Here is a 9,199-nt window from a genome sequence, read left to right on the forward strand (position 1 = left end):
GAACAACATGTCTAGCCAGATCCATCTCTCCACTTCCCACCAGCACACCACATCCCAAAACAGCTTTCCCTCCTGACTTCCCTATTTCAGGCAATGTTATCACCATTTTCCTGGTTACCTAGGTTCCAAAACAGGGATGTCATATTTCATTCTTTCCTCGTCCTCACCCAAAAATATCTATCCAATCCCCAAGTCCTAATAATTACGCTACTGTGGTGTCTATACACTGTATCTTGTCCAGTCACAGTTCGGTTCTGAGACATTATCGCATGCCTCCTAGCTCTTTACACTACTCCCCACCTTCAGCCAGGCTACACTTCTATTCACTCCTTTGAGGGCCCCTTTCATTATTTAACCTAGACACCTGTGCTGAGAGAACCCCATACCGCTGGGCCACTCTCCTCTCTGAATGAAACCTGCCCAAGCTCCAAACTCCCATAAAGGCATCTCTCATGCAGTAAAACTTTTCTGACGTCACCAGCCCTCAGTGATGGTTCCCACTTCTGAATTCTGCAGCATGTCACAACTCCTTTATTTTCTACCCCAAGAAAGACTGTGATATCCTAGATGGTAAAGGCTCTGCATTTTTAAGCCCTCAGAACCTCAGACTTCAAACATTTTCCTGCACACATAGCAATCAACCAATACACTTATTGGTTAATGAAATTGAAAATACACACACCTATGGTTACCTTTAGGGAAACAGATGAGTATATGGGGAGAGAGGCTTTTATTTTCCTTTTTTTTTTCCGTTCTATACTGTTAGAATTTTCTTACCTTTATCCAGATATCACTTACATTTTTATTACCATATTATCTTGGTAGAGAAATCATGACCTTTATTTTCTCATTTTTTTTCTTTTATGTATTGATTTAACAAACATCTATTGAGCAACTATTATATGCTAGACACTGTTCTAGGTGCTGGGGTTGTAACAGTAAACAAGGCAAGCAGAGTTTCTGTCCTCATGGAGTTTACATTCTTGTTGGGGAAGAAGGAAAATAAACATTTAAATATATATCCAATGTTGATAAGTGCTATGAAGGAGAAATAAAGCAGGGTAGGAGGACACAGAGTGGCAGAGTGTTGCTATTTACAAAGGGTTATTGGGCAAAGAAGGCCTTCCTGATTAAGTAACATGGAGACAGAGACCTGCAAGAAGATGGAAAGCAAGCTATGGGGTTATCTGGGAGAAGACTGTGCCAGACTGTGCAGAGGGAACAGTAAGTACAAAGGCCCTGTGAGACAGAGGTGTGTTTGAGAAACAACAAGGAGGCCAGAGTGGCTGGAGAGCAGCAGACAAGGGGGAGAAGAACAGGAGATTTTTGTTTATTTAACAAAATCTGATTTAGTACCCACCCTGTATCAGACACTGTTCTAGGTACTTTACATACATTAATTAATTTACTTCTCACAACAATTAGGTAGATATTATCTCCATTTTGCAGATGAGTAAACTGAGGTACAGAGAGGTTAATTCACTTGTCCTAAGTCACACAGCTAGTAAATGATAGAGCCAGGATTTGAATCCAGGTAGTGTGGCTCCAAAGTCTGCATCCTTAGGCACTATGCACAGGGTAAGTGGGGGTGATGGGAACAGATCAGACAGGGCCATGTTGTGTAGTAACTTTGGATTTTACTTAATGTGAGGTGAGAAGCCACCAAAGGATTTTAGTCTGACTTACATTTTAGCAGGATCGCGTTGGCAGCAGATTGGGAGGGGTAGGGGGAGAGTGGGCTGGGGGTGACTGGGTAGAAGCAGGAAGACTAGTTAGGAAGCTATGCAATAATTCAGGCAAGAGATGATGGTGGTTTGTCTCAGGGTGATAGCAAAGGAGGTGGTGTTCCATGCTAGTATTTTTTTAAGCTAAAAATATATTTAAAACTTAATTAAGAACACACATGACACCATCATAAAGGCGTATCTTGTGTTTGTGAGTGCTCAGGTACTGGGCTAGATGCTGGAGATACTGCAGTAAACACGACCATAATACTTAGTCCCTGCCCTGGACCAGCTCAAAATGTTGCCAGATAGTTACATATATGAATAAATATGACACAAAGGGATGTCATAATGAAGGTATGAATGAAATACTATTGAAACCAGATGAGGAATTGTTTAATTCTGACTACTGTGGGTCAGAGAGACTGGGGGTAGAAAGCAGATTGTCAGGGAAAGCTACAGAGAGGCAGGTGACAGTTTAATTGGGTCTTGAAGGCAGTCACCATGTAGATGAAAGACAGCGGATGGGTGCCATGCAGAGAGAACATTTTGAGCAGAGGAACCAGCAGAAAAACCTCCAGAGACAAGAGCATTAAAATGTGAAAAGTGTATGGTATGACCAGGGGATAGGAGGGGGTAGGGCATCCCATGAAGATGGAAGAGTTCAGGCCATTTTGTGAAGGGCTTTACAGATGAAGCCAAGAAGTTCAGATTCCAGCCTGTAGGCAATGAGAAGTGATCGTATGGCTCAATCATTCAGTCATTTGGCCAACCAACAAGGTGGCCAGTTTTGTTGAAGAAGTGATATTTGCAGACACTGCAATGGGTACTGAGAATACAAAGGTGAACATGCTTGATCTCAAAGGAAAACATATATGTGAAAAAAAACAACAATCTGAGTATGAGGCCAGACAATTAAGCTCGTGAACTCATCCTAAAAAAAGTGCTACATACCTCATTGCTTAATATCACTATGGTCACACAGCTAGTAAATTGTAGAGCCAGGATTTAAAATACTCCCCCTGGGAAGCTATGGAATGACACCAGCGCCTCATTCAACCTTCAAAGTAACTTTGGAAATCTTTTTCTGGAATGGCCATCAGATGACGTGACCCTTGATGACGTGAATGTCATCAAAATGTCTTCCTTTCAATATTTCCTTCATCTTTGGGTAAAGAAAGAAGTCATCGGGGGCCAGATCAGGGGAGTAGGGAGGGTGTTCCAACACAGTGATTTGTTTACTGGCTAAAAACTCCCTCACAGACAGTGTCGTGTGAGCTGGTGCATTGTCGTGATGCAAGAGCCATGAATTGCTGGTGAAAAGTTCAGGTTGTCTAACTTTTTCATGCAGCCTTTTCAGCACTTCCAAATAGTAAACTTGGTTAACTGTTTTTCCAGTTGGTACAAATTCATAATGAATAATCCCTCTGATATCAAAAAAGGTTAGCAACACCGTTGCAACAAGTTCGCGAACTGAATTGTCATAACTCGTATGCTCCCTTGGCCCTGGGAAATGCAATGGTCATTTTATTTTAGATCACCTTGGAACCAGTATGAAGGATGGATTGAAGGCAAACAAGTCTTCATGTTGGGAGACCAGTTGGCTGTGATGGGGAAGAACAAAGTTAACAGATTTCAGTGGCACATGTTGACTAAAGTAGATGTGGGTAATAAGGAAACATGTGGATGATGCTTAGGTTTCTGGTTTGAGAGACTAGTTAGGTAGTGACACTCTTTGCCAAGGTAAGAAAGGCAGGGAGGAAGACAGGTGTAGGTGAAAACTGACAAATTCAGTTGGAAAACTGTTGAGTCAAAGGGCCTGAGGCGCTAGCAAACGAGACCAAGGAGTATGACAGATGAAGATGAAGCTGCAAGAGAAAGTAGTATTCAAGAAGAGAGTGCAAGGTGATCAACATTGTCAAACATTGCAGAAAAGTGCTCTTGGTAGAAGCATCTTTAATTTTTCAGTGTTTTCACCAATTTATTTCAATTGATTCCAAACAATGTCATCATCAGAACAGTGGACTCAAGAGGACCCAAAAATCTAATGAGTGTGCCATCCTGTACTTACCTGCTCCCACATTGGAGACTTAGGAATAATGCTAACTGATGGAAGCAAAATGGAAGCTTAAAAGGGTGGATATGGACCACATATTCCTTGAGTTGAAGAAAGCTGATTAAATATATGAGTATTTGCTTAAAAATCTGTTCCTTGATTGTAGGTTGCCTGGAGAAATAAAGGGAATTAAGAAATGAGGATCTTATCCTCTCTTCCAAGGATATTAACCTGAATTCACGATGTGTATGTAAATGAACATGTACATTTTTTAAGATGTCCATGGCTTAATCAGATTCTAAAAAGGTTCCATGGTTCAGAAGCAATAGTTAAGGACCACTGCCTTAGTGCATCTAAGTGTTATTTGTGATTACTGTCATCCACAGATAATTGAGAGCAATTTGCAAACCTTAGTAGGAAGATGTTGCAGGAGAATTGGCATGAGTTATATGAGTTAGATATTGATGAATTGGAAGCACGACCATACCCCCATGAGCTCCCTCCAGGCTTTGCACAGCTGCTTGCTCCCAGCAATCTGACATTTAGGTAGAATCTTGAGGAGCTAGACAGAGAATCCCAAACTCTTGAGGAGGAAGAGGCCAAGTTGCTTCCAGGAGTAAATATGCCTTCTAGAAAACACAAAACAGATGTCGTCTTATGACCTGGCTGCCATTGTTCACCCTTCCTCCACTGCCCAGGCCAAAGCAGCAGCTTTCCATACGTTAAGCAGCACAATTTTCAGAAGCTGCCAAAGTTTTTGATAAGCTGAATTAAAAAGTAGAATTCAGTTCCAGGGAAGAAAGGGGCAGAATAGAGAAGAAATTGCTCAGAGAGTATATGGCTGGTCCAAATGGAGCCCAACGGTCATCTCAAATCACATTTACTCTAAATTCATAATGTGAAGTCCCATTGGCATGCAGGCCTAAGGAGCATGCGTGCTGAACTGAACTGAATGGGAAAATCAGACCAAGTGTGATAAGGGGTTAGAGCTGGGCTGATCTAACTGGAGCTGAATGGAAAAGCATTTTTGAGGGATGACAGGAAAGCAGGAGTTCCTAGAGCAGGAGTTCCAACCTGGTCATCCCAATTGCATCTAAGCAGGTAAATAGAGTAGGCATTCAATAGACCAATGATTAGTACCCCACCCACTATTCTCCAAAAGATTCCTTCTTGCATGTTCAGCTTCTACCCTCCTCTCAGTTATTTTTACTGTTCTGAATCAGACTTTTTCTGGGGTGTTCTGTTGCTGACACAGATCATAGGATGATATACTAAGACCAAGATGAAGAAGCCAGTTAGCAGGAGTGCCAAGTAAACATTGATCCAGGGAATAGGAGACACTCTGCAGATTAGGGAAAGGAGTCGGTGGGCCATGGAGCAGAGAAGCCAGATAACTGAGACACATAGTAATTATAAAGACTAGAGTAAATGGATGGTCCAAGAGACAGGCTGAGGGGCAAACAAAGTCCTCAGAGATGAAGCACAGGGCAAGCTTGTCTTGGCTCAAGTCACAATGACATTGCATGTTGGTTGTTGGCATTTTTCTTGTGCGTGGTGGGGGCTGGCATCCCTGTGATACTGGATACAGATTTCCAAAGCTGCAGGATGATGCCACACATCTTTCATTCTATCTCTGGTCAGCAACTTAGCTTCTGGAGAGACCAGGTGGCAAGTTAGAAGAATATAGACTGAGGCTTGGAAGATCTGATTTCAAATCCCAGTTCCACCATTTGCTAACTGTAAAACCTTGGGCAATTTAATTGGATTCAATTAACTTCTTTATGCATGATTGATATCACCTTCCAGTGATGTTGTGAGGTGAGGGGAGCTAATGCAGTGCTGATACATAAAGAGTTAAAATGAACAGAAAAAGCCTAAGCAGGGACTTGGCTAATCAGGAGGCACAAATAGAGAATTCCCAAGGGGAACTTATCTAAGCTAAAGAAACAAGTAGAAACCATCTGTCCTGGGAACAGGGATTTATCTAAAGATTGGAGGACAGTCAAGGCCTAACATTAGACACTACAAGATTACTTTATATTTACTGTCTCAGTCTTCTGATGTATCCTTCCTGTCTTTATACACATAACAGAGAACTGTAAAATAAAGCAGGGGCAGCAGTCTAATGAGAACTGCTTGCCCTCCCGATCCCATCTTTGTCTCTTGTCTTCTTTTTTCTCAATCCTCGCTCCCCACTTCAGGACCAACCGTTCGTCTCGTCGGCAGGCTCCGACAGTGAGGATTAAATGATATCGTGTATGTAAAGTTTCTGTGATAAAAGGTAGGTATTATTAATATTAACAATAATATTCTTCTCAAGTTCTAAACACCCCCAAGTGTTGCAACCCACAAATCTTACCCCAAGTTCTTCTGCAGGAAAAAGTTGGAAATGGTTGTCTGAGAGTTGGAAGACTGCAATATAAAATTCATGCTAGAATGACCCCTTGAGTGCAATCTTTCTTGAACAATAACCTTCAAGAAAGGCTTTGAAATGAAAAGAGCAAAAAGTATTAACTGAATACATATTTTCTACCCTTACCCTACCCTATTCCACAAGCCATAGGAATGAACCAAAAATGTGTGTGCCTCATTACCTAACTCCTACTCTGCAGAGGAGGGAAGTATTTCAATGTATGAGCCCAATAATATAAATAAATAAAAGGAGCAAGAAGGGTCTGAGCCCTGAGTGGCAAACAAACAGGTTTTCATACTCACCATGCTCCTCTGGCCAGCATGAAGGCACAGCTAAGATGCAACACAATCACAGCAACCCAGACGTGCCTAGAAGGATCTTTCCTTTTAGAGGTCCTTCCCATTTATATAGCTAGACAGGAGAAGCCTTTCAAATGATTGTTTTCTCCCTGAAGAGTGCCTGTCCTCTGCAGAGCTTCTTGGTCATTGGCATTTTGGCACCTTGGGCCCTCAAGCTGCTCTTTCTTAGCTAAGTAGGAACCTTTGTAGTATTGCAACCAAATACCTCTTAGGCAGTAGACACTGCCAAGCATCAGTATAACCAGGACCCAGGTCTTGAACTTTCTCCTCATATTAAACCTTTAGCTCAGTATATATATTTCCTATTACTGTTGTAACAAATTACCACAAACTCAGGGCTTAAACAACACAAACTGGGGTTGGGGGGAGGCAAGATGGTGGAGTAAACACTGTGTACCTCCTCCTATGACCACATTAAAATTACAATTAAATTATAGAACAATCAACCTGGAGAACCGTTTGAAGACTAGCTGAACAGAAGTCCTATAACTAAGGATATAAAGAGGAAGTCACCTCGAGACTGGTAGAGGGGGTAGCAACATAAAACAGGCTGGCCCCACACCCACATGTGACAGGTGAGAATCAAGAGGGGTATCTCGAATGCAGAGGATCACCTGAGGAGCAAGGGACCCCAGCCCCACACTGGGCTCCCTAGCTTGGAGCACTGGTGCTAGGAAGGGCAGCTCCCACAACATCTGGCTGTGAAAAACAGTGGGGATTCCATCCATCCAGATGAGACACAAAGCTGCTGGAAATCCAGGCATCCACTTAAAGGGCCTGCATGCAGACTCACTGGCTCACAGGCACTCACCCTGAGTTCTGGCAGAACGACTGTGATTTGGAAGGCACCAGAGAAATGCAGAAAGAGACTGACTTGTATAGCTTCATAGTGAGGGCTGGAGTGACAGACACCATTGTCCCTGTGTTGAGCCCTTCTCCTTTGCAGCCTGCCAATGGGCATTCATGTATCTTGTGTTGAGCCCTCCCCCTACATGGTCAAATCTGAATCTTCATTGGTCTGGTGAACCCTGGTCACTCCACCCTGGTAACAACCTGGGACCATACCCCACCAAATTCACTCACCAATGGAGGCACTTTTGGCCATGTGCAACCAGCCCTGCCTTGCACACCACAGGAGGCTCCTTTAGCAGCTAGTAGCGGGCCTAGGTTCACACACTGCAAGAGGAACACGCGGCAACCAGGGACCAGCCCCAGCCCTTGCTGCAATCTTTCTTAGACAACTCTCAGGGATCCACAGGCCCCAGGAAGGCAGCAGCTGGCTTCAGTGTGCTATAAGCCTTTACCAGAGTGACCCCAGGCTAGGCACAGGTGCCAAACCTGAATCTGCATTAACCTGGTGAACATCATTAGCCCCACCCTGGTGACTCCCTGAGATCCCACCTCACCCAACTCACATAATGCATGAGGTTCTTTCAGTGACTGAGCCTCACTAAAAGGAAGCATCAAACCCTCGGGTGCCCTGTGACTGTCGGTGAGCTGCCTCAGGTCCAGTACAGGTGGAAGCCAGCCTCAGTTCAGAGCATGGCCTCTCCCATGTGCCTCCAGGTCCAGCACAGGCATTGACCAACTGCAAATATCTTTATAGCACATATCAGGTAGCCCCAGGCAAGTCACAGGCAGCAGTTGCCCTTGGCCTCCAAAAGGTCCTAGCATGAACATGTCGGGAGGCCAGCTTCAAACCACAATAGAGTACCACCTGATTATCCCTACAGGCAACACACCCAAAGGGTAGTCTCAGCAGGCACCAGAACCCTCTGAGGCAACTCAGCACTCCACAGGGATCAGCATCCCAATAGCAGCTCATATTCTGCAGGCATGGTCAATCCTCAAAGCCAGTCAGCCTGAGTGTCGATCCCACCCATTGCCAACAGCAATCAAGGCTCAACTACAACAGGAGGGCACACACAACCCACACAAGGGACACTCTTGGAGCACAAGGCGAAGGTGATCAGGGAGACTGTGCCACTGGGCTGCACAGGACAACTACTACATAAAGCCACCCAGCCAAGACTGAGAGACATGGTATATCCACCTAATGCATAGAAACAAAAACAGAGAAGCAGCCAAAATGAGAAAACAAAGAAACATGCCCCAAATGAAACAACAGGAGACTGCTCCAGAAAAAGGACTAAACTAAATGGAAGCAAGCAACCTAACAGATACAGAGTTCAAAATGTTTGTTATAAGGATGCTCGAGGAACATAGTGAGATCTTCAACAAAGAAATAGTAAGCATAAAAATGGACATGGAAACCATAAAACGAAGCAGTCAGAAACGAAGAATACAATAACTAAAACAAAGAACGCAGTAGAAGTAATCAACAGCAGATTAGATGAAGCAAAGAATCAAATCAGTGATTTGAAGGGTAGGGTAGCAGAAAACACCCAATCAAAAAAGAAAAAAGAAAAAAACAATGAGGATGGTTTAAGGGACCTTGGAAAAACATCAAGCATAACAACATTTGCATTATAGGGTTACCAGAAGTAGAAGCAAGGGAATGAGAACCTATTTCAAATAATAATGACTGAAAACTTCCCTAACCTGGTGAAGGAAATACACATACAAGTCCAGAAAGCACAGTGTCCCAAAAAATATGAACCCACAGAGGCCCACACCAAGACACATC

The sequence above is a fragment of the Rhinolophus ferrumequinum genome, chromosome X (assembly GCF_004115265.2).
Source record: "Rhinolophus ferrumequinum isolate MPI-CBG mRhiFer1 chromosome X, mRhiFer1_v1.p, whole genome shotgun sequence".
NCBI classification, from domain to species: domain Eukaryota; kingdom Metazoa; phylum Chordata; class Mammalia; order Chiroptera; family Rhinolophidae; genus Rhinolophus; species Rhinolophus ferrumequinum.